The sequence below is a fragment of the Castor canadensis genome, chromosome 13 (genome assembly GCF_047511655.1).
Source record: "Castor canadensis chromosome 13, mCasCan1.hap1v2, whole genome shotgun sequence".
NCBI lineage: Eukaryota > Metazoa > Chordata > Mammalia > Rodentia > Castoridae > Castor > Castor canadensis.
This window is the reverse complement of record NC_133398.1, coordinates 25,742,826-25,759,536: the sequence shown is the minus strand read 5'-3', so window position 1 is coordinate 25,759,536 and position 16,711 is coordinate 25,742,826. Positions and strand designations below refer to the sequence as shown.

Below are 16,711 nucleotides of genomic sequence, written 5' to 3'. Positions count from 1 at the left end.
TTAAATTGCAATGCTACCAATCTCAGTCTCCCAAGTAGTTCAGTAGTAGTTTTTTAGGGGTATTTTTCCAGACTCTTATACTGAGGTAGATGTCTCTATTAAAGCCTCTTAACATAAAGTGCCTTGCTTTTACTTTATAGGACTAAGCAAGTTTATGATTAAATAATTGCTTATGTAATTACATGTATGTATGACACTCTAACTAAGATATAAGTTCCACACAGTAAGAGAGCTCCTGGGTCACAGTCATGCCTGTAGTCCCCAGCACTCTCTTACAGGTCCAATACAAAGTAAATGCTTACTGTAAATTGAAAGTACAGACCACCCTTGACTTACAACACTTCCTCTTATGATTTTTGACTTTGCAATGGTGGGTAGAAAATGCACTTTAAATTTTGATTTCTGGTCTTTTCCTGGGCTAGCAACAGGTGATACAATAATCTCTCCCAAGGCTAAGCAGTTACAGCAAGCAGCCAGAGCTGGCTGAAGCTCTCAATCAGCCACAATATCTTAATCACAAGGGTAAAAAACAGATACGCTATAGTAAAGGAATGAGCAGAAGAGGGAGGAGCAAATTTACCATTCCATACTTCAATCAACACTTGGTTTCTAAGACTGGTTAGTACCTGTGCTTCTCAGTTTTCTATAGTTCTAGCTTTGCAAACCTTCTGTTATCAATCAAGTATCTGAAACAGTGATGTCTTGGATGCCCCAGACTTGGGCTCTAAATAGTTGTGGAGCAGCCCATGCCTTCATCCATGTCAATTACCATTGGTAAGTGTGATAGAGAGAGCAAAGAAATCTCTCCAGATTGGAAGTTAGGACAGGGGGAGAGAAAGATATCAGGGAAGATTTCCTAAATGAAAGGACTACGTCATGAGCCTTAGAGTAGTTTATGGGGGAGGGTAGATGTGGTGACATTCACGCAGATGCAACAGCATATGCACAGGCATGGAGGGAAGTAAGAATATGATGCTTTCAGGGTATTACAAGGGGTCTGGTGTGACTAAGGAGTGAGCAAAGAGGTCAGTGAGGCCTGGATCACAGCCATGTGAAGGAGAATAGATTTTAGGAAATGGACAATGAAGAGCCAGTGAAGGAGGCAGAGGAAAGGATAACATGACTAGATACGACTTTTAAAACAATCACACAGACTATGGCTTGGACGAAGAAAAAAGACACACACTGCAAATTCAATTTGGTAAGTGTATTGAATTCGATTTAATACTTGACTTTGTCAGGGCATGTGTTTTTGTGCTGCTTTTTTCCACTTGCCAAATCAAACATGCCCATAGCACTGTACAGAAGTGGCGTCCTCTGCTACTTAACTCTTTTCTTGTCTAGCACAGGGAGGGTTGAGTTAACGCATTGCCTGATTACTTACATATGGGGCAGGGCTCCCCTCAAGCTTCACTAGATAGTTCGGTTCTCCTGCGGGTTTTGTAGTTTTTAGTTATTTACCAGGAGCTAGAAACATGGAAAACAACAGCCTCTGTGTACGTGGACGGGTTTCCCTGCAGGAGACTGAGCTGGCAGTTACTTTAATTAGCAGCACATTTTATAAGGGCAGAATCAGAAATGGAAACATGTCAAGGCCTCTTTAGCTATTGAGCTTGGCAGACTCCCGTGAGTGTGCCTGGGCATGGTAATCAACCTTTGACTCCCCTCCATCTCTCCCAAGGGAATTGTGCAGAGAAAGAGCCCTCTGTGTGAAAAGCCCCTCTAGGGAGTTGGAGGGCTTATCAGTATCACACACCAAAAGCTGAGGATTCAGGCATCCGTCTACAGCCAGTTCTGGGAAATAAAATCTTCTCCAGGTAAGCCTAAAGTCATTCCTCTTTGTCCCAGTGCCAGACTAATTTCTCTGTACTCACCCTCTTTCTAAAACCAAACTTTCTAGCTATGTGACCTAGTTTACTAAGTTTATCTGTCTAACATCAGCTTTGCATCTGAAAAATGAGTTCTCCTTTTTATTGCCATAAAGTTTTCCCAGAATCCTGATGATGTGCTGTACATTTATATGTATATGTTACATATATGGTTATTAATCTGAGATGTCTCTTAGATGAATCAGAGTACACTCATATATCTTAAAATGAATGGCCACTGTGTAGACTGTTCTAGCAGGAAGGTATCCTAGATGAAAGGATTAAGGTGACTGGCTACCATCTTCCATTCACTTAACCTTCATGTAATAGTCACTGAACCCCTTCCTGTGTCAGACATGTGCAAAGTGTCTCTGACCCAGAGAAACTCAATTTAAAGGGTTGGGGGAGTAACTTGTGAACTAGTTTAAAACTAAGGGCCAAGGGTGGTAATAGACACAATGCCAGGTTCTTGGGTTTGCATGTGGCAGAAACTAAGCTGAAACAGTTTAATAAAGATGGAGAAAGTGCTGGAAGGAGAAAATTATTGCATTAAATTTAAAGTCACATTTAGGGAGCAGCCAGACGCGCTCCCCCACCGTGGGTAGGAAGACCATAGATAGCTATGTCTTCAAGATGAGGAAGAAGACAAAGAAAAAGAAAGCCTTGTATTCTAAAAATCAAAATGCAGTATACTTTCTAATGTGCATTTAATAAAATGCGAAATGTGTAGTGTGTTCAATTTTTAGGACAAGGATATCAGGACTGTGATCCATCAGGTGAGGGTGCCTTAGCAATGACTGGCAAAAGCCCACAAAAAGAGCAGCATGGTTAGAATGTGCTGTCATCCTACTGCTATAATGTCTAATCTCCAACAAGCCCTTGTTCTGCCCCCACAAAAACCTTCTGAAAGCTGAAAGGGCTTTGCAGGAAGCACTTCTTTGCCAAACTATCAGCCCCCCTTAAAAAGCTCCCCCATCCTCATCTAGCAGCACAGAAATAAGGGTCCATCACAATGCCTCAAGAACTGAAGGATTGACAGCCCTCATTAATCCATTTTGAAGCACAATGAAATCAAAACGAAAGAGAACAGCCTTGACTTTGGGGCATGAGTCCTCTCATTGAATAGCTGTTTCCTTGATATTAAAAATACCCTAAAATATGAGATTACTTTTGCTTGGAGAAGTTGTCAGCCAAAGCCAAAAGTGGTGGCAGAAAGTCCAGGTCTGCTCAGGAGGGTGCAGCATGAGAGTGGAGATGTACTGATTACATACATAACTATCATGTAAGTTGGAGGCCACCTTTGTTCTTTCTCCAGCATTCACTCAGTCATCACCATGCAGTTCCTATTGAGTGCTTCCTGCCTGAAAGACTGTGTGGAGACTCCCAGGATGGCAAAGCACCATCACTGAACACATTTTACTTCCAGTCCAGAGGATGGATGGGCAGGAAGTCAGATAGCTTAATGGCAAAGCATAGTGTCCCAAACAAGGGACAATGCTAGAGAAGTTTGGGAGAATATGCAGTAGATAAGGTCCCTGGCTCTGCAAAATTGAAAAACTGAAGTTTAAACACCAGAGTTGCCATTCCTATCTTACATGGCCTTGTCAAGTTGTAGAGTGTCATCTAGCTTAAGTGTTTTCATCCGAAAGAAAAGAGCATAAAAAGAGTATTCACCTCACAGGTCTGTGGTACATGCAAAGCTCACAAAGATTGGAGAATAACTTGTTCTATGGATGAAATGGCATTTTTCCTAGGCCTTAGGGATGATTTTTGTGCTTGAGAAATCATGTAATAATGTAATATAAAGGAAATACATATTAACCATACAATTTAGAAAGTATAAGAAATGTTAAAGAAGAAAAATAAGCCCCCATTCCCATTTCTAGAGATGAACACTATTGAACTTTCAGTAAAATGATCTTTTTTCTTTTCATGTATTGTTACATGTAAAAGATAGATTATAGAGTTAAATTCCTATACCTCTGCAGTGAAATCAACCAGTTATTTCCTATCTAATTTTCCAGTTATGTTTATTTTAGAGGGTCTCCTGCATTCTAAAATTTATATATACCATGTTTCAATACATGCTACATTGCAGCCTATCATCAGCTAAGACTTCTTAAACTTCCTTCACAACCCAATGATGAGACAGATAAAGTAATGAATTAGAAGAAAATAAGCTAAAGAGAAAAGACAGCAAAAGGAAACACTGCATTTTGAGTCCATATTAGGCACTGATTTTGAAGCACAGAGCCTTGTAAAGCCGAATTAGGCCTTATTGTTTTTCTAAGGAGAAACAATCTTTCAGTGACCTAAATCTGATCAAAAGCAGCTAGAGAATTTTATTAAAATAGGTGACAATGGGAAAAGAAAGGAAACCAACATATATAGAGAGATAAAGATACAGATGGATAGATGGATGGGTAGATTGATAGATCTAGATCTACCGCCCTGCGTGACATGATAAAATATCATTTCCCTCTCACAGCAGCCTGGAGAGGAATTGGGGCTTATTTTTGTTCTTTAACATTTCTTACAGTTTCTATAGTTCATGAAGCCAATATGTATTACCTTTATATTACATTGTTTATATTATTTTTCAAACATGAAAACCATCCCTAAGGCCTGGGAGAAATGCCATTTCGTCCAGGCAACAATCAAGAGCCCATTTCACATGTGAGGAGGGTGAGAGCAAGGAAGTGTGGCTCACCCTAAGTAATCTACATTTGAGCTTGATATGGAACTAATGTGGCTTCAAGGTTCTGCAATTCAAGCTCAGAAAGGCCCTGGCTGTCACCATTTTGACATTTTTGATAATTTAGTCTTTGAATTTGACTTTTACAAGTGACATCTGATAAGACAATGGAACACATTCTGGGAGCTAGGAGCCCTCAGTTCTTGTGCATTCTCCTCTCACCACCTCCCTGCCCGTCATAATGATTCTTGGCTCCTTGCTCCCTGATCCTGGCACCCAGAAGCCCTGTCTATCCAACAACACTAGACCCTGCAGCCAGGCAGCAACCAAGTCTTGCTAGTGGGAAAACTACCTTGTCCTTCACCCCAGCAGTGGTCTGTGGGTGGGTTGGTATGAAGTATGTGCCCCACAGCATCTTTGGATGAGACAAGGCAGTGACTGCCCTTGCCATGAGCTAGCAACATTACAACACTCTGGGAGGTGACTAAGTAGAGACCTGTCATCCACTCCTATCCAGATAGGAAGAATGTCCCTTGAAGAGGATATAGATAGTTTTTTTAGGGGACATCCTTTTGCCTTAGGGGGATGATGCTCCTGTGGGAAGGGGAGATTGACTGCTCCAGCTGGGACCTCTTGCTTTCACTTTTCATGGGCTCCACCAATTACCTATCCATGCCTACCAGAGTACAGATTGGTAAGAGCTCAAAGCCTCTGTTTCCTGTGATGCCTCAAAAGTTTGGGGTTCATGCAGAGAAGGGTGTGTCCTTGAGGGCAGAGACCTTCAACCAACATCATGCCAGATGTCCAGGCAGAATCCAGGCAGCTCAGCTTGCAGCCATTCTGGAATCCCACCCTAACTTCTAAAGAGGAAAAAAGTATTCACGTCTTCCTGCTCCAGGACCATGGTAATGATGCCTGTATTAACCTCTTCCTTTCCTCTCCCCATGGGACAGCTCCTCTGTTTTAGTGTCCAGAAGTAATTCTTCATCTGTACTATGCTTCAGAGAAGTTGTGGGTGTGGTTGGGTGGGGACATAGTTGAGAGACCTTGAAACACCTTGAGGTAAGAGAAAACTGAACCAGGGAGGTAGCAGTGAAGATACAGAGGGAAGGGTGACCGTTCATCCTGGTTTGCACAGGACTGAGGGTCTTTTCAGGATGTGAAACTCTCATGCCAAAACCAGGAAAGTCTAGAACAAACGAGGATGCCTCATCATCCTAGAAGTTCAAATCATAGAAGTATCAACATTTCACAGCTACCAAAGCTCTCTTTGTCTTCATTATCAGATCTTATCCTGGCGACAACCATGTGAGGAAGGCATAACAGGTTATCCTGTTTTACTTACGAAGAAATTGTACCCCAGAGACTGCAAATGACTTACCATAAATTGAATAGTTTGTGCATACTGGAGTCAGATTATAAATCTGATTATAAATCTGGATTATAAATCCAGATTGGCTAATGAAATAGAAATAACAGAGTTCCATGACTGATTGAATGTACTGGAGGAGGAGGGAAAGAGAGAGAAAGAGACGGGGAGGGGATTCTCAGTCTATCTAGAGATTGTGTCTTTAAAAAGAAATAGGGAAATTAGGAGGAAAGAATCTTTCAGGACAGGACAAGGTAGATGAGTTTAGTTTGGAGACCATCATGCTCTGAATTTTCTGAGCAGCACAAAATTCTTCAAAGGCAATGTCTTGGACGCAATCAGCAAATGCATATTGTTTGCCTAGTCCATCAATCTGCCTCAGATGCTGCAAACCTCAGAGACCCATCTCAGCCCAAACTTTCTGCTTCTACTCAGGAAATGTTCTGGGTCACCTTCTGGACAAGATAAGCCTAAGAACTGGCAGTTACTGTGACTATACAGAGAGCAAGAAATAAGCAATATGTGGCCAATTCTCGGTAAAGGACCTGAATGTGGGAACCAAAAAATAGTCCAGAGGTGTGGGAAGGGGAGAGGTTAGGGTGCTTTCTTTAAGGTTTTGATTTTGGTTTTGTTTTGTTTTGATTTACCCATCACTATTTCTTTAACAGTTGGTTTCTAAAATTATGTAACACTCTGGAAATGAGTTAAAAGTCCCTCCATTGAAGGACTATTATCCATAGCTGGGGTACAGAGGCGATGGCCAAGGGTTGTACGGCAGGTCTGTACAATTTTGGGGAAGGGGATGTATGCTGCTGAAGTGAACAGGACCTTGAAGAATGTGTTTTTAAAATCTAGGTAGATTCACTTAAACATCCTTTTTTTTTTTTTTTTTTACCTGTACCATGTGCCTGGCTCTTTTTTAAGAAATTGTCTCAAAGATGTATAGCTCAGACATTTGGTTCAAGACCATCTGGTTCTATTTCCCCTATCCTGTGACTCCTCCAAAGAGGACAATGACTTTCTGGAAAGGGGTGAGAACTCTAGGAGTTGGAGCCAAAGATAAATTCCCATGTGGTTCTCTGTGGGGAGTTTAGCTCAAGCTTAGAGCAGACACTCAGGTAGAGAATTTTAACATTGAAGCTACTGCTTTGTAAACATACACCACATTCCCAGCACTGAGCTACATTTGAAATTCATTTGTTAAACTTTGCTTCTGACGCCTAAACAGAAACCCAGATTAAAAAAAAAAAAATGGCCCAAGGCCAAACAAACAATAAGAGTCCAGAGTGTTTCTCATTCATATCTTATGCTTTTCCTGCAGTCCTGCATTTTCCCTCAAAGCATGTAACTAGAGTGTGACCATTGAATTACGAAATTCTCAGTTCCTCATTTATTACATTCCACCAGTTGCTCTATTTTTATAATTATCATGACTCCTCTTACTACGATACAAATTCATAAATAACAAGTGGGATTTTTTGTGGCAACCCTATTTCACAATTGAAGTATTCCAGGCTCTTCCAGCAGGGAATAGCTGGATGGAAATAGTAACTGAGTGAGCTTTAAGATTTCCCTCCTCTTAAAGTGCTGATTGCCTGAAAACTTCTGAACAGGGCTCAAAATCAATCTTCTTGATTCTCACTGGTCACCAGGACATTTGAAATTTCCCCTTCCACTCTCTCCCAGCTTGCTTTGTTTGCTTTTTGTTTTTGTTTGGTTGGCTGATTGTTTTACTGTGTATTTGTTTAATTCCCTCAAAATGCTATTAGAGGTTAGTAAAGTTATGCAAGACCTCACATTATCAATCCAGGCTATTCAAAGCATATGCTAACTCTGACTGTTTTGTGGATATTATTCCTCTTGGTTACAATTTATGACAACCAAACAGAGCTCTTTTGCTATAAACAAAGTTGCAATTACAATTTTTTTTTAAAGAAAAAAGGGTATCTGGGCAAGGCACAGAGAAAGGCTATATCTCTGAAATTGACTCTTGGTTTTGGGCAGGAGAAGTGGGACAGGGAGAGGGGGAGGAAAGGGGATTATGCTTCCTAAAATGCAGAGAATCTGTCCAGAGAGGCAGCCCAGCCTCACTTCTGTGGCTTAGAACTTCGACTCCAGCTTCCATCTGGTTTCCATAAGGCAGGAGAACTTGGCGAGTGACAGGCCACGTAACTACAGCACGTGCTCATCCTGACCATGAGCACCAGTTGAGGCAGCCAGAGAGAATGGACAAACTCCCCATCAGCTGCTCTGTACAGTCTAGGGCAGGGCAAAGTCGCTTTCAAGGGAGATGGTGCCTTCTTCAACCCTGCTGTGAATGTTCACAAAGAAATGCCCAACCCCCACTGACACTGTGTAACCAATTATTCTAGAAATGTCAAGTCCAGGTTCTAAAGCCACTGCTGCAGCTGAAGCTATACCATGTGCTCACAAGCAGCAGGAGGAACGTGAAGGCTACATGTGGGATAAGTCAACAATTCTGTTACTCACATTTGCAGAACCTTGAGCAAGTTACTTAAAATATTTGAAAACTCCAGAGTATCTTGTCATTTATAAGATTTCTATGAGAATTGTTGCTAGCATATATAGAACAGCCTGTATACAATAGGTACTTCATAAATGATAGTTATCATTAAGGTTGAGGTGATGTTTTCCTCCAAGAGTGTAGTTAGTGAAAACATGTTCATAGTGTGTCTAGCTGTAGGGTACTATGCATACATCATGACTGCTAATCTTTTGAAGACATCTTTGTTTTGTCACATCACCTGCAATGCTTCACTTCAAAGAATTATGGGATATTCCATTTGAAAGGATACTTCAGTTCCATCACTTATAGATGAGGATGACAAAGTAAAGGAAATACCACTGTAGCATTTCATTGTCATTGGCAGATCCAGGGCTACCTCAATATTCTGACTCACAGTTTTCTGCCTACTATGTCACCTGCTCTATAAATCTTTCTGAAGCTACAATGATCACAACTATTTTTCTAAAAACCCTCACCACAAAATTATAGCTCTCAGATAGGCTTGAAATGTGCCTCCAATGCTGCATATAGCAATGAAACAGACTGACTAATGCTGAATGCCCCAAACTGATGAATGTTGATGCGTTTGAAAAGAGGATTAAATGAAGGATATTGAGATTAGGAGATGATTCTGGATTATCCAAGTGGGCCTGATATAAGCACAAGGGTCCTTATAATAAGTAGGAAGCAGGGGGCAATCAGGGTAGGAGAGAAGGCCATGTGACAATGGAAGTGACTAGACTAATGGGCTTTGAAGATGGAGGAAAGAGCCACCAGCCAAGGAATGCAGATCACCTAAAGAAAAGGTAAGGACGTAGTCTCTAGAGCCACCAGAAGGAGTCAGCCCCACTGACATCTTGACTTTATCCAGAAATAGTGGTTTTGGATTTCTGGCTTCTAAAACTACAAGAGAATAAATTTATGTTGTTTTAAGCCACAAAGTTTGTGGTGATTAGTTACAGAAGCAATATAAAAACTAGTACAACAGTGTAACATAACATTTCAAAAACACTGAGTGACAAACAAAATATCCAACAAAGGGAATTAAGTAAATAAGTTATAATGGAATACAATGCAGCCTTTTAAAAAATGTGGATTCATGTTTATTGAAGAAGGAAAAATTATGGTTTACTTTATAAGTGAAGCACAATTAATAAGATAGTATACAGAGTATGATCCAATTTTGAAAGGAAAATCAAAATAATGCTAGAAGTGTATGCTTCAAGTTATTTATGGTGAGTATCATTGATGGTAGAATTTTTCTATGATCTTTTATATTCTTTTCTCTATTCCCCAACTATGATGCAGTACCTGTATTGATTTTTATAATTAGAAGAAAACTCTTTTTTTTAAACAAAAATCTACACTGATCTTTTCATTTTATAAAACAGGAAACATATATGTAAAGCAGAGGAATTGCTAGCTATATCAAAGTCCTCCTCAATTCAGAGTTTAGAAATTTATTCTTAAATTTAAAAAAAGATAAAGAAAACCAACATTGCATCATCCCCATGAAAGCCCATGGAAATGACATACACTTCCCACTGTGCTTTTAAATCCCTTTCTATGGCTTGCCCTTTAGTAATTAGAAGAGTTTAACAAGTGCTTTTGCCCTTAAGACAAGTCATGAAAAGCACTGGGAAGCACAATTGTGTGTGGCATTTGCAGACTCATGTGAAATATCCCAGTGTGAATGCCATACCAAAGGATCCCATGCCGAGGAAAAGCGAAATGTAAAGAGATGCTGGTATTATTGACAGCCTAGAGAGTCAGGAGATTCAAGTGCATACCCCTTCTTTACCACTCATTTCGCCTGTGTTCTTGGGTTCTTTAAATCTTCTCTATTTCCTCATCTCTGTCTCTCTTCTTAGAGCATGAGATATCCCCTCATCAGTCATCCCTGATCTCTCTCGCTGTGAAGATGCTTGCCTCTCTATTCAGTATGGACTATTCCTGAGTAACTACAATAATCCAAGCATTGTGCTGGGTTCTGGGGTTGCAAAGATAAAAGAACCAGAGTCATTACTGTCAATTAAGCTCCAATCCAGTGGAGCTGATACGGGAAAACTATTAGAAACTATCATAAGGGTTCAGATAGCATAATGGCAAGACCAGACTGGAATTCCAGCAGGAAATAGATGATTTCATGAAGAGATACAGGTGAATCATGTTCCTCCACCCTCTGGGACTCATTGCTCGCTTTTCTCCTACTATGCTCTGTATCACAGGCAGATGGGTCCCTGAAAACTAATTTTCCAGGCTCCTTTGCTAACTGACTTTGGGTAGGTTTAGCCGAAGGGAAATTCAGGCAGAAGATTGAAGGAAGACAGAAAAGTGGAATATTTCTGAGTCTGGCTATGCTTCAGGTGGTGTCTCTGGTTGTAGTGGAGTCTCCATCATGCATCACGTCCAGTGAAAGCCCCAGCTCCTGGCCTCCAGGATCACCATCTCCTTTCCTCCAGCCCCACTGTGCTGGCATCTTCCTGATCAGGCTCTCAATCGCCTCAACAGCCCCCTTTGAATGTTTCAGTTTTTCCAACAGCTTTTTGACTAATTCCCCAGTTTAAATACTGTGCATTTAACCACCAGCTATGGGCTCTGCCTTTCACACTGGATACTCAGAAGGAGTTTGAATAATCAGAGGCTTCTCTATTGGCAAATAAAAAAGGAAAGCTTTCAAGGTAGAGACGGGAGCATGACCACAGCCTGAATGGAGAAACGTGATGACAACAGTGGAGCTATGTCTTGGGAGTCATCAAGAATTTGTTGGCAATCAAGGGAGAGTCTGGTAGCAAGGCCCAGGTGGAGGTATGGGTTTCACCCAATGTTCCTGGAGAGGCATTGACAGTCTAGAGTATAGTGAACAGGTCAGACTTGTTCTATGGAAAGATTGACCTGGAAATGGCCAGAGACTCAGCTATGTTATGTTAATAAGGATTTCATGCAGGGTGAGAGCAATGCAAACAGCAAGGAAGGGGTGGGTTTCAGCAGAGCCAACCTGATTTGGCAAAGGGAAAGCAAGGTGGACTACACTCTGGGAAGTTGTTGAGCTTGAGAGAGTAAAGGGCAAGGCCCTGAAAGTGACCAGGAGGAAATGAGGGAGGTGAAGATGGCAGGAAAAGTACTTATTTAGGGTTTATAGTTCATAGTAGAAATACTTCTGAGGTAAATGATTTTAAAAGACATTCTCACCCCAATGACAAATCAGTTTGTTCAACTGCAGGTAAAAATTAGAACATCCCTGTTGGTGTGAAGTAATAACCCTGATTACATGAATACATTATAATTATTTAAATTGTTTTATTAATGGCCAACATATAAGAATATGACATGTTTGTGACATGATAATTGTATTGTCAGCTTGTTTTAATTAGTGTTACAGGTAGAAGAAAGAAATATTTTCATGACCTTTATTTTAAATACTAGAATAAAATTACAGTTCTATTGATAATAATAATGTTAAAAAAAGGACCTCAGCCAGTTCTTTTACCTAAAGTTAGCATAATTTTTGTCTTCTTCACATATTCCAGACCACTAGTAAAGGTATGGAAATAATTAATATCTGTGTACACATGCTTATTACAGTCTTCTAACCTTCTAATCTAGCTTTCTGTACCCTGCAAATTTCTGTTACGCAAACAATTCCCAAATGCCATTATGTGAGTAAGCAGCCTAATTAGAAATTAAATGCCAATAATTTGCCCTATTAAAAAGGGGAATGATTTATTTCCCTATAAAGCCAGTGGCACATGATCCTAAAGACATAAAAGACTGATGTTTTATTGTTTTTAAGAGATTTATCAGAAATCTGTCTACTTAAGTTCCCAATGACTGATGTATTTGTTTGTGTGATTCTGGGATCCTGAATGATTCCCAGGTGAATCTATTTGTTCCAAAGTTTGCAAATGCTTTAGAAGTCTTACTGCTTAAATAATGCGCAGTTTACAGCTGGAGGCAACATTGCTCTCTGTCATCCATTTTACAGGGGAATAAACTGAGACCTTTGTGTAGCTAAATGAGTGGCCCCAAAAGTCAGTTAGTTGCAGGGCCTAAGGTGATTTGTCATCCAGCATCTAGCCTTCTCTCTAGCCTTCTGGGACTGTGGTAGCCTTTGGTACCACCCTCCACGAAACCAGAACTTGTTACTTGACCCAGGGCAGGAAGCCTCATGAAGCTATCAGATCTCTTGCCACTGATGACAGGCATCAGAGCAGAGAAACAGCCTGAAATCTTCACCTTTTGGGAAGGTAGAACTTGATTCATCTTGTCACATGCTCTCTCCTCTGGTTTTATGACTGCAGCTATCTGCATATGGCCTGTCTGGTCCCAGTGGGTCTGTCTGCTATCAGGAGACCAAGGATGGCCCTAGTCACTTTCCTCGTACAAGCATTTAAGCACATACATACCACAGAATGGTAACGGGATATAATGCATCTTTTTAGGCTTGTGACAAAGTAAGCCATGTGTGTAAGAATGGATGGGAATTACAAATCACCCCATCATAGACCCAAACAGCCCCTCTTTACATAAGCTCTTTCATACAGGTTGTAATGAAATTCTAGAGCTGTCACTAAACAGAACAACCCAACCATGTCCTTTCCTTTTCCAGACAACACTTTCAGAAGGGTCTCTATGTCACTTCTGTAGTAATTAGGGTCTAAAATTAGATGAGTGGCTCTTCTTCCCTGTGCATCTGTTAGCAGCTAAGTGAGGCAGTTGCCCCCTCACAGGTTCCTTTCCTTTGGCTGCAGCTAAAACCTTTCTGGGAAAAGAAACTGAGCATGTCCAGAAGTATTCCTGTCTGCTATCTTAATGATGAAAACTAAAGATGCCTACAAGTATTGCTGTCTGCCATCTTTCCTTCTTGATCTATGAACATACACTGAGCATGTTCAGTAATATACATCTTGAATTGAATGTGCCCACCACCAAAGTCCCCATGCTTCCTTTGTTCCAGGAGGGCATTACTTTGGAAATAACTCACATGCTCGCTTCACCTGCATAGGTAATAACTCTTTCTCCACTTTTTCATCTCTTGGTTATGTTTGTTTTGGTTTTGCACTCACTGAGATGTAAACTCATCACATTTGGTTACAAAATGGCATTCTCCAGATAGGACCATCCCTTGGAAAGATTACGGGCTTTTATGTTTTCACTCCCAATACGAGAAGAAGTGAGCAAAGGGGGCTCATCCCAGGCTGAGTAAGAGGGACATTTTCTTGGTGCCCTGACAAAGTAAATGCTCTTGCACAGTCATCATGTTCCTGGTGAAATTAGCTGACACCTGCCTGTCTTTGTTTGGAAATTTCCCCGGACTAGTAAGCAGTGAGTAGTGCTGGACCCTTGGTTCAGATAATAGGATCTTGAGAACAAAGTAAAGAAGGACAGAAAAGCACGCAAGGATCAACCACTCTCTGAGATTGCATCTCAGCCCGAAGTTTGGAAGGTTAGAAACCTATCTCTGTCCAGAGGTGATAAAGGATGCCTGAATATAAAAAGCCTCCAAGAAGGCCAAGAAAAAGGGGAAATTTTTTTCTCTTCCAGCTGCCAGCAACTTAAGGTTGGAGATGAAGGATGTGTCTATTTACCAAATCTGCATTAAAGTAAAGGAGTAGGGCAGCATGTGTGTGTGTGGGGGGGTTCTATCTGTTCATTTGTTTTGTGTTTTTTTAATGTATTCTGTAAAACCTTAGATGTGTAATTTCATGGTTTCAGTGCTCTAAAATTCAAATTTCAGGCCACTTCTCCTGGTCTCTCTAAGAACTGTGCCATTTGTTCGCTCTCTCTCTCTCTCTCTCTCTCTCTCTCTCCCTCTCTCTTTCAGCCATTAGATATCTTAGGTAGCTAGTATAGACTACAAGTTGTCCAAAACAAGGGAGAGTCTACTGGGTATCTCCATCATTGGGAGATGGTTGGCTATTCACCAATGACTAAGAAACAGTCTTAGTCTGTAACCTGTTATGGCCACAATACAATCTGGGAGACCAGGAAAAGTGGCCTGAAAATTACACTGCTTTAAATTGTGATACTATCTTGCAACTAGATCTATTCTGTAGCGGGAAGACAAATAGGATGACATTCACTATGGTCAGTGTTTCATGTCAGAAGGAGGTCCTCCAAAACAAATGTAAAGTAAGCAAGGAGAAGGGTAAGCCTTTGATTAAAACGGTAAGCACCTTCTCTGTGTTTGCAAATCCTCCAGAGGAAGACAGCCTACTTCACCTTCCCCTGAGTTCAGAGAAAGGTGACCCCCACTAGTCCCTCAGGTTCCTACTAAGAAGGCCATCAGCCTCTTCCATGCCCTCTGGAGTCTCAGTCCCCTTGCCTGGAGGCTCCTCCCAAAGCCTCTGTGCCTCGACCCTCCCTTAAACCTGTGTTCTCTGTCTTCCTGACAGTACCATAGACATGGGGCCAATTACAAGTAAGGAGAGGGAAGTTTTCCCCATTGACAAGTTCCAAATGGAGAGGAGAGATCTAGTTTATGATCCTGTGCCATTCACTCCCTCTGACTTGTGCTACTGGAAGGCATACACCCAGGGTCTGAAGGCAGACTCAGAAAGACTTATTACTCTTATGAGGGCTATCTTTACAACTCACAATTCTACAGAGGCAGAGAGTCAAACTCTCCCCTTCACCCTTCTGATATGAGAAGAAAAGTCAGTTGTACTGGCAGAGGCCAGGAAAGAGGCTGACAAGCAACACACTAATCAACCTAACAGCATGGCTTGGAGACCTAGGGAAGAGTGGTACCAGGGATCCCTCTTAATTGGACGGAACACAAGAGAAGGGTGAGCCAGTTTGACATTTGAGAAGATACTCCGCGTGAGGGAAATTCAGCAGAGGCCAAGTAAGAATCCTTCAAGCACAGATTAAGGGAAAGTCTTCCAAATATACTGCTTAGGACTCTGAGGGGAGCAGTAGCCAGATAATCTCGGGTACCTACATCCTATCTCAGAGTCCAAAAATTAGCTGTGCGTCCAGAAACCAACCTTTCTCAACAGATAGAGATTGCCTGTAAGGTAAAAGTAAGCTACCATGTTGGCAGTTGCCCTCCTGTCCCTACCATATAACCCAGGAGGAACAGGAAACAAACTCTGGTGACTTCTGCCAGCCCCTAGTGTGAAGACCCATTAGTCACCAGTAAAGCTGAGACCAAAACAGTGTACATTCTGCCAGCAGGAGGGACATTGGGAAGGGAATACCCAATCTGTCCTCAGAGAGGGAAAGTATAACTCCCTGGATCCATTATATCAGAGTAAAGAGGGCCCAAGAACCAAAAGATTCAAATGAACCTGTAAGTGCTTACTCCTGTGAACCCAGACAGAGACTTATGCTAAAGCTCAGGAAAGTCAGATAAGTAGCTTCAAGAAATCAGCAACTCTTTTTGCCCTACTCTCCTAGTCGGTCTGTTTATTTGTATAATTTTAGTCTTCTATCTGCTTATGCTCCTTTGTGTCTTACCAGAAGCTTGGGATCATATATGGTGCAGTTGTAATATAATTGATGGGACTTTTGCATCTACCATAAGTAGACTAAAATAGTAAGTAACTCTTTTGTCTTGCTCTTTTGACTGGCCTGATACTTAAACTGTGTTTTGGGAGATCATCTCCAAAGACAAAAAGGCATTTCTGTCATAATTTGTATGATTTCTCTTTATGTCATGGTCTTCTTCATGCTTGATTTTACTTGGAAAGCTAACTCTATGTCAAAATTTCTCACACACTGACTAAGGTGGGAAATTTGAAAAACTGTCAGATAAGTCATCCAAAGTCTCTATCGTGATGTTATTGCCTGACTCCTTGGTCTTATCCGTAACTAATTTTTCTATGGTCCCTAATTTTGTCCTGAGATATGATTTTTTTTTAAATGCCCTCCAAGGTAGCATACCCAGGAAGAATAATCACCCAGGCCAAACCCTTCCCTTGTATTTACTTAACTCCCCCACTGAGGAACTTGAGTTTACATTAACATTTTATTATACGTCTAACATTGTAAACTGTCCGGAGTCTGTTAATGTCACTATAATCAACAGATTATTTGGAATGTCACTTCCCACCAATAACAATTCAGTTAGACTCTGTATAAAGGAAAGGCAACATTACTCTAGATCAAGTCTGCCAAGGGAATAACTGCATCCTCCCTTCATGATTGGCCTATAAGAAACTCAATATCTAGGATGTACAATGTCCAAATTTGCTTCATTATAAATCATTAAAGTGTTGTAAAATAACTCTGGATCTTTTAGAATACTG

At 41.0% G+C, this 16,711-nt stretch overlaps 1 long non-coding RNA gene across 3 annotated transcripts in view; it reads left to right on the top strand.

Moving 5' to 3' along the window:
- The first annotated feature begins 607 nt into the window (after positions 1-607).
- LOC141415392 (uncharacterized) overlaps positions 608-16,711 on the top strand; it is a 58,254-nt gene continuing 42,150 nt past the window's right edge. For 2 of the 3 annotated variants that reach the window (XR_012440352.1, XR_012440353.1), the window contains exons 1-2: positions 608-774; positions 1,682-1,817. This is a non-coding gene — a long non-coding RNA (uncharacterized lncRNA). The other variant, XR_012440354.1, reaches the window with a different exon arrangement.